The sequence below is a fragment of the Ambystoma mexicanum genome, unplaced genomic scaffold (genome assembly GCF_040938575.1).
Source record: "Ambystoma mexicanum isolate Mex_15411 unplaced genomic scaffold, UKY_AmexF1_1 Mex_scaf181, whole genome shotgun sequence".
NCBI lineage: Eukaryota > Metazoa > Chordata > Amphibia > Caudata > Ambystomatidae > Ambystoma > Ambystoma mexicanum.
This window is the reverse complement of record NW_027182415.1, coordinates 1-18739: the sequence shown is the minus strand read 5'-3', so window position 1 is coordinate 18739 and position 18739 is coordinate 1. Positions and strand designations below refer to the sequence as shown.

The window sequence follows — 18739 nt, the reverse complement described above, 5'->3', positions numbered from 1 at the left end:
GAAATCTTGGGGCGGAGCCATGCAAAATATGCTTACCATACCGCCGGGCATGCTGGTCATGCAAATGCTATTCTTGGCCGAGGAATCTGGGGCTCTGCCGCAGAGCGTTGCTCCGAGTCAGCAGGGGAGCTGCCGAGCAGCAGTCTTTCAGGCAAAGCTTTTGTGGGCATCGCTTCTCGGCCTTTTGGCTAAGATCAAGTGTAGTATCTGTTCTTATCAGTTTAATATCTGATACGTCCTCTATCTGGGGACCATATATTAAATTGATTTTTGGAACCGGGAGATGGAATGGGAGCTTGCTCTGTCCACTCCACGCATCAACTTGGTATTGCAGTACCTCCAGGACTGGTGCACTTCCCCACTTGGGGAAAACAATGCTGTGAAAAAGAAAGACTGAGCAATTCTTGAAAGAAGAGCACTTTGCAATATTTTTTTGTTTAAATGTGTTTTTTTTTTCCAGTGTTTCGGAAAAGGTGCTGTTGTGTCACGGGAGGAAAAAAAAGTCTGCCCTTTTTGCTTGCTTTTCACAGGAGCTGCAAAGCAAGGCAAAGGAGCCAGCCAGCCAGCCAGCAGCACAAGGAGGAGATGGGGGACACTGTCCTTGCCCTGCCTCACCCCTGAAAGGCCCCGAACGGCCCCGAACGGCCAAGCCTTATCTGAGGGGGACGCACTTGGGGGAGCATCTCCTGGGCAGCTGAGGGTGACTTTCGGCCGCTAGGTGACGGGGCCAGTGCCAGGCCGGGCTGCAGCTTCTCTGGGTGGAGCTCTGCAGCCTGTGTCTGGCCGTCTCGCACCAGGCGCTGTGGGACCCATGGAAATCTTGGGGCGGAGCCATGCAAAATATGCTTACCATACCGCCGGGCATGCTGGTCATGCAAATGCTATTCTTGGCCGAGGAATCTGGGGCTCTGCCGCAGAGCGTTGCTCCGAGTCAGCAGGGGAGCTGCCGAGCAGCAGTCTTTCAGGCAAAGCTTTTGTGGGCATCGCTTCTCGGCCTTTTGGCTAAGATCAAGTGTAGTATCTGTTCTTATCAGTTTAATATCTGATACGTCCTCTATCTGGGGACCATATATTAAATTGATTTTTGGAACCGGGAGATGGAATGGGAGCTTGCTCTGTCCACTCCACGCATCAACTTGGTATTGCAGTACCTCCAGGACTGGTGCACTTCCCCACTTGGGGAAAACAATGCTGTGAAAAAGAAAGACTGAGCAATTCTTGAAAGAAGAGCACTTTGCAATATTTTTTTGTTTAAATGTGTTTTTTTTTTCCAGTGTTTCGGAAAAGGTGCTGTTGTGTCACGGGAGGAAAAAAAAGTCTGCCCTTTTTGCTTGCTTTTCACAGGAGCTGCAAAGCAAGGCAAAGGAGCCAGCCAGCCAGCCAGCAGCACAAGGAGGAGATGGGGGACACTGTCCTTGCCCTGCCTCACCCCTGAAAGGCCCCGAACGGCCCCGAACGGCCAAGCCTTATCTGAGGGGGACGCACTTGGGGGAGCATCTCCTGGGCAGCTGAGGGTGACTTTCGGCCGCTAGGTGACGGGGCCAGTGCCAGGCCGGGCTGCAGCTTCTCTGGGTGGAGCTCTGCAGCCTGTGTCTGGCCGTCTCGCACCAGGCGCTGTGGGACCCATGGAAATCTTGGGGCGGAGCCATGCAAAATATGCTTACCATACCGCCGGGCATGCTGGTCATGCAAATGCTATTCTTGGCCGAGGAATCTGGGGCTCTGCCGCAGAGCGTTGCTCCGAGTCAGCAGGGGAGCTGCCGAGCAGCAGTCTTTCAGGCAAAGCTTTTGTGAGCATCGCTTCTCGGCCTTTTGGCTAAGATCAAGTGTAGTATCTGTTCTTATCAGTTTAATATCTGATACGTCCTCTATCTGGGGACCATATATTAAATTGATTTTTGGAACCGGGAGATGGAATGGGAGCTTGCTCTGTCCACTCCACGCATCAACTTGGTATTGCAGTACCTCCAGGACTGGTGCACTTCCCCACTTGGGGAAAACAATGCTGTGAAAAAGAAAGACTGAGCAATTCTTGAAAGAAGAGCACTTTGCAATATTTTTTTGTTTAAATGTGTTTTTTTTTTCCAGTGTTTCGGAAAAGGTGCTGTTGTGTCACGGGAGGAAAAAAAAGTCTGCCCTTTTTGCTTGCTTTTCACAGGAGCTGCAAAGCAAGGCAAAGGAGCCAGCCAGCCAGCCAGCCAGCAGCACAAGGAGGAGATGGGGGACACTGTCCTTGCCCTGCCTCACCCCTGAAAGGCCCCGAACGGCCCCGAACGGCCAAGCCTTATCTGAGGGGGACGCACTTGGGGGAGCATCTCCTGGGCAGCTGAGGGTGACTTTCGGCCGCTAGGTGACGGGGCCAGTGCCAGGCCGGGCTGCAGCTTCTCTGGGTGGAGCTCTGCAGCCTGTGTCTGGCCGTCTCGCACCAGGCGCTGTGGGACCCATGGAAATCTTGGGGCGGAGCCATGCAAAATATGCTTACCATACCGCCGGGCATGCTGGTCATGCAAATGCTATTCTTGGCCGAGGAATCTGGGGCTCTGCCGCAGAGCGTTGCTCCGAGTCAGCAGGGGAGCTGCCGAGCAGCAGTCTTTCAGGCAAAGCTTTTGTGGACATCGCTTCTCGGCCTTTTGGCTAAGATCAAGTGTAGTATCTGTTCTTATCAGTTTAATATCTGATACGTCCTCTATCTGGGGACCATATATTAAATTGATTTTTGGAACCGGGAGATGGAATGGGAGCTTGCTCTGTCCACTCCACGCATCAACTTGGTATTGCAGTACCTCCAGGACTGGTGCACTTCCCCACTTGGGGAAAACAATGCTGTGAAAAAGAAAGACTGAGCAATTCTTGAAAGAAGAGCACTTTGCAATATTTTTTTGTTTAAATGTGTTTTTTTTTTCCAGTGTTTCGGAAAAGGTGCTGTTGTGTCACGGGAGGAAAAAAAAGTCTGCCCTTTTTGCTTGCTTTTCACAGGAGCTGCAAAGCAAGGCAAAGGAGCCAGCCAGCCAGCCAGCAGCACAAGGAGGAGATGGGGGACACTGTCCTTGCCCTGCCTCACCCCTGAAAGGCCCCGAACGGCCCCGAACGGCCAAGCCTTATCTGAGGGGGACGCACTTGGGGGAGCATCTCCTGGGCAGCTGAGGGTGACTTTCGGCCGCTAGGTGACGGGGCCAGTGCCAGGCCGGGCTGCAGCTTGGCTGGGTGGAGCTCTGCAGCCTGTGTCTGGCCGTCTCGCACCAGGCGCTGTGGGACCCATGGAAATCTTGGGGCGGAGCCATGCAAAATATGCTTACCATACCGCCGGGCATGCTGGTCATGCAAATGCTATTCTTGGCCGAGGAATCTGGGGCTCTGCCGCAGAGCGTTGCTCCGAGTCAGCAGGGGAGCTGCCGAGCAGCAGTCTTTCAGGCAAAGCTTTTGTGAGCATCGCTTCTCGGCCTTTTGGCTAAGATCAAGTGTAGTATCTGTTCTTATCAGTTTAATATCTGATACGTCCTCTATCTGGGGACCATATATTAAATTGATTTTTGGAACCGGGAGATGGAATGGGAGCTTGCTCTGTCCACTCCACGCATCAACTTGGTATTGCAGTACCTCCAGGACTGGTGCACTTCCCCACTTGGGGAAAACAATGCTGTGAAAAAGAAAGACTGAGCAATTCTTGAAAGAAGAGCACTTTGCAATATTTTTTTGTTTAAATGTGTTTTTTTTTTCCAGTGTTTCGGAAAAGGTGCTGTTGTGTCACGGGAGGAAAAAAAAGTCTGCCCTTTTTGCTTGCTTTTCACAGGAGCTGCAAAGCAAGGCAAAGGAGCCAGCCAGCCAGCCAGCAGCACAAGGAGGAGATGGGGGACACTGTCCTTGCCCTGCCTCACCCCTGAAGGGCCCCGAACGGCCCCGAACGGCCAAGCCTTATCTGAGGGGGACGCACTTGGGGGAGCATCTCCTGGGCAGCTGAGGGTGACTTTCGGCCGCTAGGTGACGGGGCCAGTGCCAGGCCGGGCTGCAGCTTCTCTGGGTGGAGCTCTGCAGCCTGTGTCTGGCCGTCTCGCACCAGGCGCTGTGGGACCCATGGAAATCTTGGGGCGGAGCCATGCAAAATATGCTTACCATACCGCCGGGCATGCTGGTCATGCAAATGCTATTCTTGGCCGAGGAATCTGGGGCTCTGCCGCAGAGCGTTGCTCCGAGTCAGCAGGGGAGCTGCCGAGCAGCAGTCTTTCAGGCAAAGCTTTTGTGAGCATCGCTTCTCGGCCTTTTGGCTAAGATCAAGTGTAGTATCTGTTCTTATCAGTTTAATATCTGATACGTCCTCTATCTGGGGACCATATATTAAATTGATTTTTGGAACCGGGAGATGGAATGGGAGCTTGCTCTGTCCACTCCACGCATCAACTTGGTATTGCAGTACCTCCAGGACTGGTGCACTTCCCCACTTGGGGAAAACAATGCTGTGAAAAAGAAAGACTGAGCAATTCTTGAAAGAAGAGCACTTTGCAATATTTTTTTGTTTAAATGTGTTTTTTTTTTCCAGTGTTTCGGAAAAGGTGCTGTTGTGTCACGGGAGGAAAAAAAAGTCTGCCCTTTTTGCTTGCTTTTCACAGGAGCTGCAAAGCAAGGCAAAGGAGCCAGCCAGCCAGCCAGCAGCACAAGGAGGAGATGGGGGACACTGTCCTTGCCCTGCCTCACCCCTGAAAGGCCCCGAACGGCCCCGAACGGCCAAGCCTTATCTGAGGGGGACGCACTTGGGGGAGCATCTCCTGGGCAGCTGAGGGTGACTTTCGGCCGCTAGGTGACGGGGCCAGTGCCAGGCCGGGCTGCAGCTTCTCTGGGTGGAGCTCTGCAGCCTGTGTCTGGCCGTCTCGCACCAGGCGCTGTGGGACCCATGGAAATCTTGGGGCGGAGCCATGCAAAATATGCTTACCATACCGCCGGGCATGCTGGTCATGCAAATGCTATTCTTGGCCGAGGAATCTGGGGCTCTGCCGCAGAGCGTTGCTCCGAGTCAGCAGGGGAGCTGCCGAGCAGCAGTCTTTCAGGCAAAGCTTTTGTGGGCATCGCTTCTCGGCCTTTTGGCTAAGATCAAGTGTAGTATCTGTTCTTATCAGTTTAATATCTGATACGTCCTCTATCTGGGGACCATATATTAAATTGATTTTTGGAACCGGGAGATGGAATGGGAGCTTGCTCTGTCCACTCCACGCATCAACTTGGTATTGCAGTACCTCCAGGACTGGTGCACTTCCCCACTTGGGGAAAACAATGCTGTGAAAAAGAAAGACTGAGCAATTCTTGAAAGAAGAGCACTTTGCAATATTTTTTTGTTTAAATGTGTTTTTTTTTTCCAGTGTTTCGGAAAAGGTGCTGTTGTGTCACGGGAGGAAAAAAAAGTCTGCCCTTTTTGCTTGCTTTTCACAGGAGCTGCAAAGCAAGGCAAAGGAGCCAGCCAGCCAGCCAGCCAGCAGCACAAGGAGGAGATGGGGGACACTGTCCTTGCCCTGCCTCACCCCTGAAAGGCCCCGAACGGCCCCGAACGGCCAAGCCTTATCTGAGGGGGACGCACTTGGGGGAGCATCTCCTGGGCAGCTGAGGGTGACTTTCGGCCGCTAGGTGACGGGGCCAGTGCCAGGCCGGGCTGCAGCTTCTCTGGGTGGAGCTCTGCAGCCTGTGTCTGGCCGTCTCGCACCAGGCGCTGTGGGACCCATGGAAATCTTGGGGCGGAGCCATGCAAAATATGCTTACCATACCGCCGGGCATGCTGGTCATGCAAATGCTATTCTTGGCCGAGGAATCTGGGGCTCTGCCGCAGAGCGTTGCTCCGAGTCAGCAGGGGAGCTGCCGAGCAGCAGTCTTTCAGGCAAAGCTTTTGTGGGCATCGCTTCTCGGCCTTTTGGCTAAGATCAAGTGTAGTATCTGTTCTTATCAGTTTAATATCTGATACGTCCTCTATCTGGGGACCATATATTAAATTGATTTTTGGAACCGGGAGATGGAATGGGAGCTTGCTCTGTCCACTCCACGCATCAACTTGGTATTGCAGTACCTCCAGGACTGGTGCACTTCCCCACTTGGGGAAAACAATGCTGTGAAAAAGAAAGACTGAGCAATTCTTGAAAGAAGAGCACTTTGCAATATTTTTTTGTTTAAATGTGTTTTTTTTTTCCAGTGTTTCGGAAAAGGTGCTGTTGTGTCACGGGAGGAAAAAAAAGTCTGCCCTTTTTGCTTGCTTTTCACAGGAGCTGCAAAGCAAGGCAAAGGAGCCAGCCAGCCAGCCAGCAGCACAAGGAGGAGATGGGGGACACTGTCCTTGCCCTGCCTCACCCCTGAAAGGCCCCGAACGGCCCCGAACGGCCAAGCCTTATCTGAGGGGGACGCACTTGGGGGAGCATCTCCTGGGCAGCTGAGGGTGACTTTCGGCCGCTAGGTGACGGGGCCAGTGCCAGGCCGGGCTGCAGCTTCTCTGGGTGGAGCTCTGCAGCCTGTGTCTGGCCGTCTCGCACCAGGCGCTGTGGGACCCATGGAAATCTTGGGGCGGAGCCATGCAAAATATGCTTACCATACCGCCGGGCATGCTGGTCATGCAAATGCTATTCTTGGCCGAGGAATCTGGGGCTCTGCCGCAGAGCGTTGCTCCGAGTCAGCAGGGGAGCTGCCGAGCAGCAGTCTTTCAGGCAAAGCTTTTGTGGGCATCGCTTCTCGGCCTTTTGGCTAAGATCAAGTGTAGTATCTGTTCTTATCAGTTTAATATCTGATACGTCCTCTATCTGGGGACCATATATTAAATTGATTTTTGGAACCGGGAGATGGAATGGGAGCTTGCTCTGTCCACTCCACGCATCAACTTGGTATTGCAGTACCTCCAGGACTGGTGCACTTCCCCACTTGGGGAAAACAATGCTGTGAAAAAGAAAGACTGAGCAATTCTTGAAAGAAGAGCACTTTGCAATATTTTTTTGTTTAAATGTGTTTTTTTTTTCCAGTGTTTCGGAAAAGGTGCTGTTGTGTCACGGGAGGAAAAAAAAGTCTGCCCTTTTTGCTTGCTTTTCACAGGAGCTGCAAAGCAAGGCAAAGGAGCCAGCCAGCCAGCCAGCAGCACAAGGAGGAGATGGGGGACACTGTCCTTGCCCTGCCTCACCCCTGAAAGGCCCCGAACGGCCCCGAACGGCCAAGCCTTATCTGAGGGGGACGCACTTGGGGGAGCATCTCCTGGGCAGCTGAGGGTGACTTTCGGCCGCTAGGTGACGGGGCCAGTGCCAGGCCGGGCTGCAGCTTCTCTGGGTGGAGCTCTGCAGCCTGTGTCTGGCCGTCTCGCACCAGGCGCTGTGGGACCCATGGAAATCTTGGGGCGGAGCCATGCAAAATATGCTTACCATACCGCCGGGCATGCTGGTCATGCAAATGCTATTCTTGGCCGAGGAATCTGGGGCTCTGCCGCAGAGCGTTGCTCCGAGTCAGCAGGGGAGCTGCCGAGCAGCAGTCTTTCAGGCAAAGCTTTTGTGGGCATCGCTTCTCGGCCTTTTGGCTAAGATCAAGTGTAGTATCTGTTCTTATCAGTTTAATATCTGATACGTCCTCTATCTGGGGACCATATATTAAATTGATTTTTGGAACCGGGAGATGGAATGGGAGCTTGCTCTGTCCACTCCACGCATCAACTTGGTATTGCAGTACCTCCAGGACTGGTGCACTTCCCCACTTGGGGAAAACAATGCTGTGAAAAAGAAAGACTGAGCAATTCTTGAAAGAAGAGCACTTTGCAATATTTTTTTGTTTAAATGTGTTTTTTTTTTCCAGTGTTTCGGAAAAGGTGCTGTTGTGTCACGGGAGGAAAAAAAAGTCTGCCCTTTTTGCTTGCTTTTCACAGGAGCTGCAAAGCAAGGCAAAGGAGCCAGCCAGCCAGCCAGCCAGCAGCACAAGGAGGAGATGGGGGACACTGTCCTTGCCCTGCCTCACCCCTGAAAGGCCCCGAACGGCCCCGAACGGCCAAGCCTTATCTGAGGGGGACGCACTTGGGGGAGCATCTCCTGGGCAGCTGAGGGTGACTTTCGGCCGCTAGGTGACGGGGCCAGTGCCAGGCCGGGCTGCAGCTTGGCTGGGTGGAGCTCTGCAGCCTGTGTCTGGCCGTCTCGCACCAGGCGCTGTGGGACCCATGGAAATCTTGGGGCGGAGCCATGCAAAATATGCTTACCATACCGCCGGGCATGCTGGTCATGCAAATGCTATTCTTGGCCGAGGAATCTGGGGCTCTGCCGCAGAGCGTTGCTCCGAGTCAGCAGGGGAGCTGCCGAGCAGCAGTCTTTCAGGCAAAGCTTTTGTGAGCATCGCTTCTCGGCCTTTTGGCTAAGATCAAGTGTAGTATCTGTTCTTATCAGTTTAATATCTGATACGTCCTCTATCTGGGGACCATATATTAAATTGATTTTTGGAACCGGGAGATGGAATGGGAGCTTGCTCTGTCCACTCCACGCATCAACTTGGTATTGCAGTACCTCCAGGACTGGTGCACTTCCCCACTTGGGGAAAACAATGCTGTGAAAAAGAAAGACTGAGCAATTCTTGAAAGAAGAGCACTTTGCAATATTTTTTTGTTTAAATGTGTTTTTTTTTTCCAGTGTTTCGGAAAAGGTGCTGTTGTGTCACGGGAGGAAAAAAAAGTCTGCCCTTTTTGCTTGCTTTTCACAGGAGCTGCAAAGCAAGGCAAAGGAGCCAGCCAGCCAGCCAGCAGCACAAGGAGGAGATGGGGGACACTGTCCTTGCCCTGCCTCACCCCTGAAAGGCCCCGAACGGCCCCGAACGGCCAAGCCTTATCTGAGGGGGACGCACTTGGGGGAGCATCTCCTGGGCAGCTGAGGGTGACTTTCGGCCGCTAGGTGACGGGGCCAGTGCCAGGCCGGGCTGCAGCTTCTCTGGGTGGAGCTCTGCAGCCTGTGTCTGGCCGTCTCGCACCAGGCGCTGTGGGACCCATGGAAATCTTGGGGCGGAGCCATGCAAAATATGCTTACCATACCGCCGGGCATGCTGGTCATGCAAATGCTATTCTTGGCCGAGGAATCTGGGGCTCTGCCGCAGAGCGTTGCTCCGAGTCAGCAGGGGAGCTGCCGAGCAGCAGTCTTTCAGGCAAAGCTTTTGTGGGCATCGCTTCTCGGCCTTTTGGCTAAGATCAAGTGTAGTATCTGTTCTTATCAGTTTAATATCTGATACGTCCTCTATCTGGGGACCATATATTAAATTGATTTTTGGAACCGGGAGATGGAATGGGAGCTTGCTCTGTCCACTCCACGCATCAACTTGGTATTGCAGTACCTCCAGGACTGGTGCACTTCCCCACTTGGGGAAAACAATGCTGTGAAAAAGAAAGACTGAGCAATTCTTGAAAGAAGAGCACTTTGCAATATTTTTTTGTTTAAATGTGTTTTTTTTTTCCAGTGTTTCGGAAAAGGTGCTGTTGTGTCACGGGAGGAAAAAAAAGTCTGCCCTTTTTGCTTGCTTTTCACAGGAGCTGCAAAGCAAGGCAAAGGAGCCAGCCAGCCAGCCAGCCAGCAGCACAAGGAGGAGATGGGGGACACTGTCCTTGCCCTGCCTCACCCCTGAAAGGCCCCGAACGGCCCCGAACGGCCAAGCCTTATCTGAGGGGGACGCACTTGGGGGAGCATCTCCTGGGCAGCTGAGGGTGACTTTCGGCCGCTAGGTGACGGGGCCAGTGCCAGGCCGGGCTGCAGCTTCTCTGGGTGGAGCTCTGCAGCCTGTGTCTGGCCGTCTCGCACCAGGCGCTGTGGGACCCATGGAAATCTTGGGGCGGAGCCATGCAAAATATGCTTACCATACCGCCGGGCATGCTGGTCATGCAAATGCTATTCTTGGCCGAGGAATCTGGGGCTCTGCCGCAGAGCGTTGCTCCGAGTCAGCAGGGGAGCTGCCGAGCAGCAGTCTTTCAGGCAAAGCTTTTGTGGGCATCGCTTCTCGGCCTTTTGGCTAAGATCAAGTGTAGTATCTGTTCTTATCAGTTTAATATCTGATACGTCCTCTATCTGGGGACCATATATTAAATTGATTTTTGGAACCGGGAGATGGAATGGGAGCTTGCTCTGTCCACTCCACGCATCAACTTGGTATTGCAGTACCTCCAGGACTGGTGCACTTCCCCACTTGGGGAAAACAATGCTGTGAAAAAGAAAGACTGAGCAATTCTTGAAAGAAGAGCACTTTGCAATATTTTTTTGTTTAAATGTGTTTTTTTTTTCCAGTGTTTCGGAAAAGGTGCTGTTGTGTCACGGGAGGAAAAAAAAGTCTGCCCTTTTTGCTTGCTTTTCACAGGAGCTGCAAAGCAAGGCAAAGGAGCCAGCCAGCCAGCCAGCAGCACAAGGAGGAGATGGGGGACACTGTCCTTGCCCTGCCTCACCCCTGAAAGGCCCCGAACGGCCCCGAACGGCCAAGCCTTATCTGAGGGGGACGCACTTGGGGGAGCATCTCCTGGGCAGCTGAGGGTGACTTTCGGCCGCTAGGTGACGGGGCCAGTGCCAGGCCGGGCTGCAGCTTGGCTGGGTGGAGCTCTGCAGCCTGTGTCTGGCCGTCTCGCACCAGGCGCTGTGGGACCCATGGAAATCTTGGGGCGGAGCCATGCAAAATATGCTTACCATACCGCCGGGCATGCTGGTCATGCAAATGCTATTCTTGGCCGAGGAATCTGGGGCTCTGCCGCAGAGCGTTGCTCCGAGTCAGCAGGGGAGCTGCCGAGCAGCAGTCTTTCAGGCAAAGCTTTTGTGAGCATCGCTTCTCGGCCTTTTGGCTAAGATCAAGTGTAGTATCTGTTCTTATCAGTTTAATATCTGATACGTCCTCTATCTGGGGACCATATATTAAATTGATTTTTGGAACCGGGAGATGGAATGGGAGCTTGCTCTGTCCACTCCACGCATCAACTTGGTATTGCAGTACCTCCAGGACTGGTGCACTTCCCCACTTGGGGAAAACAATGCTGTGAAAAAGAAAGACTGAGCAATTCTTGAAAGAAGAGCACTTTGCAATATTTTTTTGTTTAAATGTGTTTTTTTTTTCCAGTGTTTCGGAAAAGGTGCTGTTGTGTCACGGGAGGAAAAAAAAGTCTGCCCTTTTTGCTTGCTTTTCACAGGAGCTGCAAAGCAAGGCAAAGGAGCCAGCCAGCCAGCCAGCAGCACAAGGAGGAGATGGGGGACACTGTCCTTGCCCTGCCTCACCCCTGAAAGGCCCCGAACGGCCCCGAACGGCCAAGCCTTATCTGAGGGGGACGCACTTGGGGGAGCATCTCCTGGGCAGCTGAGGGTGACTTTCGGCCGCTAGGTGACGGGGCCAGTGCCAGGCCGGGCTGCAGCTTCTCTGGGTGGAGCTCTGCAGCCTGTGTCTGGCCGTCTCGCACCAGGCGCTGTGGGACCCATGGAAATCTTGGGGCGGAGCCATGCAAAATATGCTTACCATACCGCCGGGCATGCTGGTCATGCAAATGCTATTCTTGGCCGAGGAATCTGGGGCTCTGCCGCAGAGCGTTGCTCCGAGTCAGCAGGGGAGCTGCCGAGCAGCAGTCTTTCAGGCAAAGCTTTTGTGGGCATCGCTTCTCGGCCTTTTGGCTAAGATCAAGTGTAGTATCTGTTCTTATCAGTTTAATATCTGATACGTCCTCTATCTGGGGACCATATATTAAATTGATTTTTGGAACCGGGAGATGGAATGGGAGCTTGCTCTGTCCACTCCACGCATCAACTTGGTATTGCAGTACCTCCAGGACTGGTGCACTTCCCCACTTGGGGAAAACAATGCTGTGAAAAAGAAAGACTGAGCAATTCTTGAAAGAAGAGCACTTTGCAATATTTTTTTGTTTAAATGTGTTTTTTTTTTCCAGTGTTTCGGAAAAGGTGCTGTTGTGTCACGGGAGGAAAAAAAAGTCTGCCCTTTTTGCTTGCTTTTCACAGGAGCTGCAAAGCAAGGCAAAGGAGCCAGCCAGCCAGCCAGCCAGCAGCACAAGGAGGAGATGGGGGACACTGTCCTTGCCCTGCCTCACCCCTGAAAGGCCCCGAACGGCCCCGAACGGCCAAGCCTTATCTGAGGGGGACGCACTTGGGGGAGCATCTCCTGGGCAGCTGAGGGTGACTTTCGGCCGCTAGGTGACGGGGCCAGTGCCAGGCCGGGCTGCAGCTTCTCTGGGTGGAGCTCTGCAGCCTGTGTCTGGCCGTCTCGCACCAGGCGCTGTGGGACCCATGGAAATCTTGGGGCGGAGCCATGCAAAATATGCTTACCATACCGCCGGGCATGCTGGTCATGCAAATGCTATTCTTGGCCGAGGAATCTGGGGCTCTGCCGCAGAGCGTTGCTCCGAGTCAGCAGGGGAGCTGCCGAGCAGCAGTCTTTCAGGCAAAGCTTTTGTGGGCATCGCTTCTCGGCCTTTTGGCTAAGATCAAGTGTAGTATCTGTTCTTATCAGTTTAATATCTGATACGTCCTCTATCTGGGGACCATATATTAAATTGATTTTTGGAACCGGGAGATGGAATGGGAGCTTGCTCTGTCCACTCCACGCATCAACTTGGTATTGCAGTACCTCCAGGACTGGTGCACTTCCCCACTTGGGGAAAACAATGCTGTGAAAAAGAAAGACTGAGCAATTCTTGAAAGAAGAGCACTTTGCAATATTTTTTTGTTTAAATGTGTTTTTTTTTTCCAGTGTTTCGGAAAAGGTGCTGTTGTGTCACGGGAGGAAAAAAAAGTCTGCCCTTTTTGCTTGCTTTTCACAGGAGCTGCAAAGCAAGGCAAAGGAGCCAGCCAGCCAGCCAGCAGCACAAGGAGGAGATGGGGGACACTGTCCTTGCCCTGCCTCACCCCTGAAAGGCCCCGAACGGCCCCGAACGGCCAAGCCTTATCTGAGGGGGACGCACTTGGGGGAGCATCTCCTGGGCAGCTGAGGGTGACTTTCGGCCGCTAGGTGACGGGGCCAGTGCCAGGCCGGGCTGCAGCTTGGCTGGGTGGAGCTCTGCAGCCTGTGTCTGGCCGTCTCGCACCAGGCGCTGTGGGACCCATGGAAATCTTGGGGCGGAGCCATGCAAAATATGCTTACCATACCGCCGGGCATGCTGGTCATGCAAATGCTATTCTTGGCCGAGGAATCTGGGGCTCTGCCGCAGAGCGTTGCTCCGAGTCAGCAGGGGAGCTGCCGAGCAGCAGTCTTTCAGGCAAAGCTTTTGTGAGCATCGCTTCTCGGCCTTTTGGCTAAGATCAAGTGTAGTATCTGTTCTTATCAGTTTAATATCTGATACGTCCTCTATCTGGGGACCATATATTAAATTGATTTTTGGAACCGGGAGATGGAATGGGAGCTTGCTCTGTCCACTCCACGCATCAACTTGGTATTGCAGTACCTCCAGGACTGGTGCACTTCCCCACTTGGGGAAAACAATGCTGTGAAAAAGAAAGACTGAGCAATTCTTGAAAGAAGAGCACTTTGCAATATTTTTTTGTTTAAATGTGTTTTTTTTTTCCAGTGTTTCGGAAAAGGTGCTGTTGTGTCACGGGAGGAAAAAAAAGTCTGCCCTTTTTGCTTGCTTTTCACAGGAGCTGCAAAGCAAGGCAAAGGAGCCAGCCAGCCAGCCAGCAGCACAAGGAGGAGATGGGGGACACTGTCCTTGCCCTGCCTCACCCCTGAAAGGCCCCGAACGGCCCCGAACGGCCAAGCCTTATCTGAGGGGGACGCACTTGGGGGAGCATCTCCTGGGCAGCTGAGGGTGACTTTCGGCCGCTAGGTGACGGGGCCAGTGCCAGGCCGGGCTGCAGCTTCTCTGGGTGGAGCTCTGCAGCCTGTGTCTGGCCGTCTCGCACCAGGCGCTGTGGGACCCATGGAAATCTTGGGGCGGAGCCATGCAAAATATGCTTACCATACCGCCGGGCATGCTGGTCATGCAAATGCTATTCTTGGCCGAGGAATCTGGGGCTCTGCCGCAGAGCGTTGCTCCGAGTCAGCAGGGGAGCTGCCGAGCAGCAGTCTTTCAGGCAAAGCTTTTGTGGGCATCGCTTCTCGGCCTTTTGGCTAAGATCAAGTGTAGTATCTGTTCTTATCAGTTTAATATCTGATACGTCCTCTATCTGGGGACCATATATTAAATTGATTTTTGGAACCGGGAGATGGAATGGGAGCTTGCTCTGTCCACTCCACGCATCAACTTGGTATTGCAGTACCTCCAGGACTGGTGCACTTCCCCACTTGGGGAAAACAATGCTGTGAAAAAGAAAGACTGAGCAATTCTTGAAAGAAGAGCACTTTGCAATATTTTTTTGTTTAAATGTGTTTTTTTTTTCCAGTGTTTCGGAAAAGGTGCTGTTGTGTCACGGGAGGAAAAAAAAGTCTGCCCTTTTTGCTTGCTTTTCACAGGAGCTGCAAAGCAAGGCAAAGGAGCCAGCCAGCCAGCCAGCAGCACAAGGAGGAGATGGGGGACACTGTCCTTGCCCTGCCTCACCCCTGAAAGGCCCCGAACGGCCCCGAACGGCCAAGCCTTATCTGAGGGGGACGCACTTGGGGGAGCATCTCCTGGGCAGCTGAGGGTGACTTTCGGCCGCTAGGTGACGGGGCCAGTGCCAGGCCGGGCTGCAGCTTGGCTGGGTGGAGCTCTGCAGCCTGTGTCTGGCCGTCTCGCACCAGGCGCTGTGGGACCCATGGAAATCTTGGGGCGGAGCCATGCAAAATATGCTTACCATACCGCCGGGCATGCTGGTCATGCAAATGCTATTCTTGGCCGAGGAATCTGGGGCTCTGCCGCAGAGCGTTGCTCCGAGTCAGCAGGGGAGCTGCCGAGCAGCAGTCTTTCAGGCAAAGCTTTTGTGAGCATCGCTTCTCGGCCTTTTGGCTAAGATCAAGTGTAGTATCTGTTCTTATCAGTTTAATATCTGATACGTCCTCTATCTGGGGACCATATATTAAATTGATTTTTGGAACCGGGAGATGGAATGGGAGCTTGCTCTGTCCACTCCACGCATCAACTTGGTATTGCAGTACCTCCAGGACTGGTGCACTTCCCCACTTGGGGAAAACAATGCTGTGAAAAAGAAAGACTGAGCAATTCTTGAAAGAAGAGCACTTTGCAATATTTTTTTGTTTAAATGTGTTTTTTTTTCCAGTGTTTCGGAAAAGGTGCTGTTGTGTCACGGGAGGAAAAAAAAGTCTGCCCTTTTTGCTTGCTTTTCACAGGAGCTGCAAAGCAAGGCAAAGGAGCCAGCCAGCCAGCCAGCAGCACAAGGAGGAGATGGGGGACACTGTCCTTGCCCTGCCTCACCCCTGAAAGGCCCCGAACGGCCCCGAACGGCCAAGCCTTATCTGAGGGGGACGCACTTGGGGGAGCATCTCCTGGGCAGCTGAGGGTGACTTTCGGCCGCTAGGTGACGGGGCCAGTGCCAGGCCGGGCTGCAGCTTCTCTGGGTGGAGCTCTGCAGCCTGTGTCTGGCCGTCTCGCACCAGGCGCTGTGGGACCCATGGAAATCTTGGGGCGGAGCCATGCAAAATATGCTTACCATACCGCCGGGCATGCTGGTCATGCAAATGCTATTCTTGGCCGAGGAATCTGGGGCTCTGCCGCAGAGCGTTGCTCCGAGTCAGCAGGGGAGCTGCCGAGCAGCAGTCTTTCAGGCAAAGCTTTTGTGGGCATCGCTTCTCGGCCTTTTGGCTAAGATCAAGTGTAGTATCTGTTCTTATCAGTTTAATATCTGATACGTCCTCTATCTGGGGACCATATATTAAATTGATTTTTGGAACCGGGAGATGGAATGGGAGCTTGCTCTGTCCACTCCACGCATCAACTTGGTATTGCAGTACCTCCAGGACTGGTGCACTTCCCCACTTGGGAAAACAATGCTGTGAAAAAGAAAGACTGAGCAATTCTTGAAAGAAGAGCACTTTGCAATATTTTTTTGTTTAAATGTGTTTTTTTTTTCCAGTGTTTCGGAAAAGGTGCTGTTGTGTCACGGGAGGAAAAAAAAGTCTGCCCTTTTTGCTTGCTTTTCACAGGAGCTGCAAAGCAAGGCAAAGGAGCCAGCCAGCCAGCCAGCAGCACAAGGAGGAGATGGGGGACACTGTCCTTGCCCTGCCTCACCCCTGAAAGGCCCCGAACGGCCCCGAACGGCCAAGCCTTATCTGAGGGGGACGCACTTGGGGGAGCATCTCCTGGGCAGCTGAGGGTGACTTTCGGCCGCTAGGTGACGGGGCCAGTGCCAGGCCGGGCTGCAGCTTGGCTGGGTGGAGCTCTGCAGCCTGTGTCTGGCCGTCTCGCACCAGGCGCTGTGGGACCCATGGAAATCTTGGGCGGAGCCATGCAAAATATGCTTACCATACCGCCGGGCATGCTGGTCATGCAAATGCTATTCTTGGCCGAGGAATCTGGGGCTCTGCCGCAGAGCGTTGCTCCGAGTCAGCAGGGGAGCTGCCGAGCAGCAGTCTTTCAGGCAAAGCTTTTGTGAGCATCGCTTCTCGGCCTTTTGGCTAAGATCAAGTGTAGTATCTGTTCTTATCAGTTTAATATCTGATACGTCCTCTATCTGGGGACCATATATTAAATTGATTTTTGGAACCGGGAGATGGAATGGGAGCTTGCTCTGTCCACTCCACGCATCAACTTGGTATTGCAGTACCTCCAGGACTGGTGCACTTCCCCACTTGGGGAAAACAATGCTGTGAAAAAGAAAGACTGAGCAATTCTTGAAAGAAGAGCACTTTGCAATATTTTTTTGTTTAAATGTGTTTTTTTTTTCCAGTGTTTCGGAAAAGGTGCTGTTGTGTCACGGGAGGAAAAAAAAAGTCTGCCCTTTTTGCTTGCTTTTCACAGGAGCTGCAAAGCAAGGCAAAGGAGCCAGCCAGCCAGCCAGCAGCACAAGGAGGAGATGGGGGACACTGTCCTTGCCCTGCCTCACCCCTGAAAGGCCCCGAACGGCCCCGAACGGCCAAGCCTTATCTGAGGGGGACGCACTTGGGGGAGCATCTCCTGGGCAGCTGAGGGTGACTTTCGGCCGCTAGGTGACGGGGCCAGTGCCAGGCCGGGCTGCAGCTTCTCTGGGTGGAGCTCTGCAGCCTGTGTCTGGCCGTCTCGCACCAGGCGCTGTGGGACCCATGGAAATCTTGGGGCGGAGCCATGCAAAATATGCTTACCATACCGCCGGGCATGCTGGTCATGCAAATGCTATTCTTGGCCGAGGAATCTGGGGCTCTGCCGCAGAGCGTTGCTCCGAGTCAGCAGGGAGCTGCCGAGCAGCAGTCTTTCAGGCAAAGCTTTTGTGGGCATCGCTTCTCGGCCTTTTGGCTAAGATCAAGTGTAGTATCTGTTCTTATCAGTTTAATATCTGATACGTCCTCTATCTGGGGACCATATATTAAATTGATTTTTGGAACCGGGAGATGGAATGGGAGCTTGCTCTGTCCACTCCACGCATCAACTTGGTATTGCAGTACCTCCAGGACTGGTGCACTTCCCCACTTGGGGAAAACAATGCTGTGAAAAAGAAAGACTGAGCAATTCTTGAAAGAAGAGCACTTTGCAATATTTTTTTGTTTAAATGTGTTTTTTTTTTCCAGTGTTTCGGAAAAGGTGCTGTTGTGTCACGGGAGGAAAAAAAAAGTCTGCCCTTTTTGCTTGCTTTTCACAGGAGCTGCAAAGCAAGGCAAAGGAGCCAGCCAGCCAGCCAGCCAGCAGCACAAGGAGGAGATGGGGGACACTGTCCTTGCCCTGCCTCACCCCTGAAAGGCCCCCGAACGGCCCCGAACGGCCAAGCCTTATCTGAGGGGGACGCACTTGGGGGAGCATCTCCTGGGCAGCTGAGGGTGACTTTCGGCCGCTAGGTGACGGGGCCAGTGCCAGGCCGGGCTGCAGCTTGGCTGGGTGGAGCTCTGCAGCCTGTGTCTGGCCGTCTCGCACCAGGCGCTGTGGGACCCATGGAAATCTTGGGGCGGAGCCATGCAAAATATGCTTACCATACCGCCGGGCATGCTGGTCATGCAAATGCTATTCTTGGCCGAGGAATCTGGGGCTCTGCCGCAGAGCGTTGCTCCGAGTCAGCAGGGGAGCTGCCGAGCAGCAGTCTTTCAGGCAAAGCTTTTGTGAGCATCGCTTCTCGGCCTTTTGGCTAAGATCAAGTGTAGTATCTGTTCTTATCAGTTTAATATCTGATACGTCCTCTATCTGGGGACCATATATTAAATTGATTTTTGGAACCGGGAGATGGAATGGGAGCTTGCTCTGTCCACTCCACGCATCAACTTGGTATTGCAGTACCTCCAGGACTGGTGCACTTCCCCACTTGGGGAAAACAATGCTGTGAAAAAGAAAGACTGAGCAATTCTTGAAAGAAAGAAGAGCACTTTGCAATATTTTTTTGTTTAAATGTGTTTTTTTTTTCCAGTGTTTCGGAAAAGGTGCTGTTGTGTCACGGGAGGAAAAAAAAGTCTGCCCTTTTTGCTTGCTTTTCACAGGAGCTGCAAAGCAAGGCAAAGGAGCCAGCCAGCCAGCCAGCAGCACAAGGAGGAGATGGGGGACACTGTCCTTGCCCTGCCTCACCCCTGAAAGGCCCCGAACGGCCCCGAACGGCCAAGCCTTATCTGAGGGGGACGCACTTGGGGGAGCATCTCCTGGGCAGCTGAGGGTGACTTTCGGCCGCTAGGTGACGGGGCCAGTGCCAGGCCGGGCTGCAGCTTCTCTGGGTGGAGCTCTGCAGCCTGTGTCTGGCCGTCTCGCACCAGGCGCTGT

At 53.2% G+C, this 18739-nt stretch overlaps 23 non-coding genes across 23 annotated transcripts; all 23 read left to right on the top strand.

The window, feature by feature from the left end:
- The first annotated feature begins 168 nt into the window (after positions 1-168).
- On the top strand, positions 169-359 carry LOC138555327 (U2 spliceosomal RNA). The gene has a single exon (XR_011298102.1). It is a non-coding gene; the product is annotated as a U2 spliceosomal RNA (small nuclear RNA).
- A 623-nt stretch (positions 360-982) lies between these two features.
- LOC138555326 (U2 spliceosomal RNA) lies at positions 983-1173 on the top strand. Its single transcript, XR_011298101.1, has one exon. It is a non-coding gene; the product is annotated as a U2 spliceosomal RNA (small nuclear RNA).
- Positions 1174-1796: 623 nt separating this feature from the next.
- Positions 1797-1987, top strand: LOC138555325 (U2 spliceosomal RNA). The gene has a single exon (XR_011298100.1). It is a non-coding gene; the product is annotated as a U2 spliceosomal RNA (small nuclear RNA).
- A 627-nt stretch (positions 1988-2614) lies between these two features.
- LOC138555324 (U2 spliceosomal RNA) lies at positions 2615-2805 on the top strand. Its single transcript, XR_011298099.1, has one exon. It is a non-coding gene; the product is annotated as a U2 spliceosomal RNA (small nuclear RNA).
- A 623-nt stretch (positions 2806-3428) lies between these two features.
- Positions 3429-3619, top strand: LOC138555323 (U2 spliceosomal RNA). Its single transcript, XR_011298098.1, has one exon. It is a non-coding gene; the product is annotated as a U2 spliceosomal RNA (small nuclear RNA).
- A 623-nt stretch (positions 3620-4242) lies between these two features.
- On the top strand, positions 4243-4433 carry LOC138555322 (U2 spliceosomal RNA). Its single transcript, XR_011298097.1, has one exon. It is a non-coding gene; the product is annotated as a U2 spliceosomal RNA (small nuclear RNA).
- A 623-nt stretch (positions 4434-5056) lies between these two features.
- LOC138555321 (U2 spliceosomal RNA) lies at positions 5057-5247 on the top strand. The gene has a single exon (XR_011298096.1). It is a non-coding gene; the product is annotated as a U2 spliceosomal RNA (small nuclear RNA).
- Positions 5248-5874: 627 nt separating this feature from the next.
- On the top strand, positions 5875-6065 carry LOC138555320 (U2 spliceosomal RNA). The gene has a single exon (XR_011298095.1). It is a non-coding gene; the product is annotated as a U2 spliceosomal RNA (small nuclear RNA).
- Positions 6066-6688: 623 nt separating this feature from the next.
- Positions 6689-6879, top strand: LOC138555318 (U2 spliceosomal RNA). The gene has a single exon (XR_011298093.1). It is a non-coding gene; the product is annotated as a U2 spliceosomal RNA (small nuclear RNA).
- Positions 6880-7502: 623 nt separating this feature from the next.
- On the top strand, positions 7503-7693 carry LOC138555317 (U2 spliceosomal RNA). Its single transcript, XR_011298092.1, has one exon. It is a non-coding gene; the product is annotated as a U2 spliceosomal RNA (small nuclear RNA).
- A 627-nt stretch (positions 7694-8320) lies between these two features.
- On the top strand, positions 8321-8511 carry LOC138555316 (U2 spliceosomal RNA). The gene has a single exon (XR_011298091.1). It is a non-coding gene; the product is annotated as a U2 spliceosomal RNA (small nuclear RNA).
- A 623-nt stretch (positions 8512-9134) lies between these two features.
- LOC138555315 (U2 spliceosomal RNA) lies at positions 9135-9325 on the top strand. Its single transcript, XR_011298090.1, has one exon. It is a non-coding gene; the product is annotated as a U2 spliceosomal RNA (small nuclear RNA).
- Positions 9326-9952: 627 nt separating this feature from the next.
- On the top strand, positions 9953-10143 carry LOC138555314 (U2 spliceosomal RNA). The gene has a single exon (XR_011298089.1). It is a non-coding gene; the product is annotated as a U2 spliceosomal RNA (small nuclear RNA).
- A 623-nt stretch (positions 10144-10766) lies between these two features.
- Positions 10767-10957, top strand: LOC138555313 (U2 spliceosomal RNA). The gene has a single exon (XR_011298088.1). It is a non-coding gene; the product is annotated as a U2 spliceosomal RNA (small nuclear RNA).
- Positions 10958-11580: 623 nt separating this feature from the next.
- On the top strand, positions 11581-11771 carry LOC138555311 (U2 spliceosomal RNA). The gene has a single exon (XR_011298086.1). It is a non-coding gene; the product is annotated as a U2 spliceosomal RNA (small nuclear RNA).
- A 627-nt stretch (positions 11772-12398) lies between these two features.
- Positions 12399-12589, top strand: LOC138555300 (U2 spliceosomal RNA). The gene has a single exon (XR_011298075.1). It is a non-coding gene; the product is annotated as a U2 spliceosomal RNA (small nuclear RNA).
- A 623-nt stretch (positions 12590-13212) lies between these two features.
- Positions 13213-13403, top strand: LOC138555288 (U2 spliceosomal RNA). Its single transcript, XR_011298064.1, has one exon. It is a non-coding gene; the product is annotated as a U2 spliceosomal RNA (small nuclear RNA).
- Positions 13404-14026: 623 nt separating this feature from the next.
- Positions 14027-14217, top strand: LOC138555277 (U2 spliceosomal RNA). The gene has a single exon (XR_011298053.1). It is a non-coding gene; the product is annotated as a U2 spliceosomal RNA (small nuclear RNA).
- Positions 14218-14840: 623 nt separating this feature from the next.
- On the top strand, positions 14841-15031 carry LOC138555353 (U2 spliceosomal RNA). Its single transcript, XR_011298127.1, has one exon. It is a non-coding gene; the product is annotated as a U2 spliceosomal RNA (small nuclear RNA).
- A 622-nt stretch (positions 15032-15653) lies between these two features.
- Positions 15654-15844, top strand: LOC138555341 (U2 spliceosomal RNA). The gene has a single exon (XR_011298116.1). It is a non-coding gene; the product is annotated as a U2 spliceosomal RNA (small nuclear RNA).
- Positions 15845-16465: 621 nt separating this feature from the next.
- Positions 16466-16656, top strand: LOC138555330 (U2 spliceosomal RNA). The gene has a single exon (XR_011298105.1). It is a non-coding gene; the product is annotated as a U2 spliceosomal RNA (small nuclear RNA).
- A 623-nt stretch (positions 16657-17279) lies between these two features.
- LOC138555319 (U2 spliceosomal RNA) lies at positions 17280-17470 on the top strand. Its single transcript, XR_011298094.1, has one exon. It is a non-coding gene; the product is annotated as a U2 spliceosomal RNA (small nuclear RNA).
- A 629-nt stretch (positions 17471-18099) lies between these two features.
- Positions 18100-18290, top strand: LOC138555271 (U2 spliceosomal RNA). Its single transcript, XR_011298047.1, has one exon. It is a non-coding gene; the product is annotated as a U2 spliceosomal RNA (small nuclear RNA).
- The last annotated feature ends 449 nt before the right edge of the window (positions 18291-18739 follow it).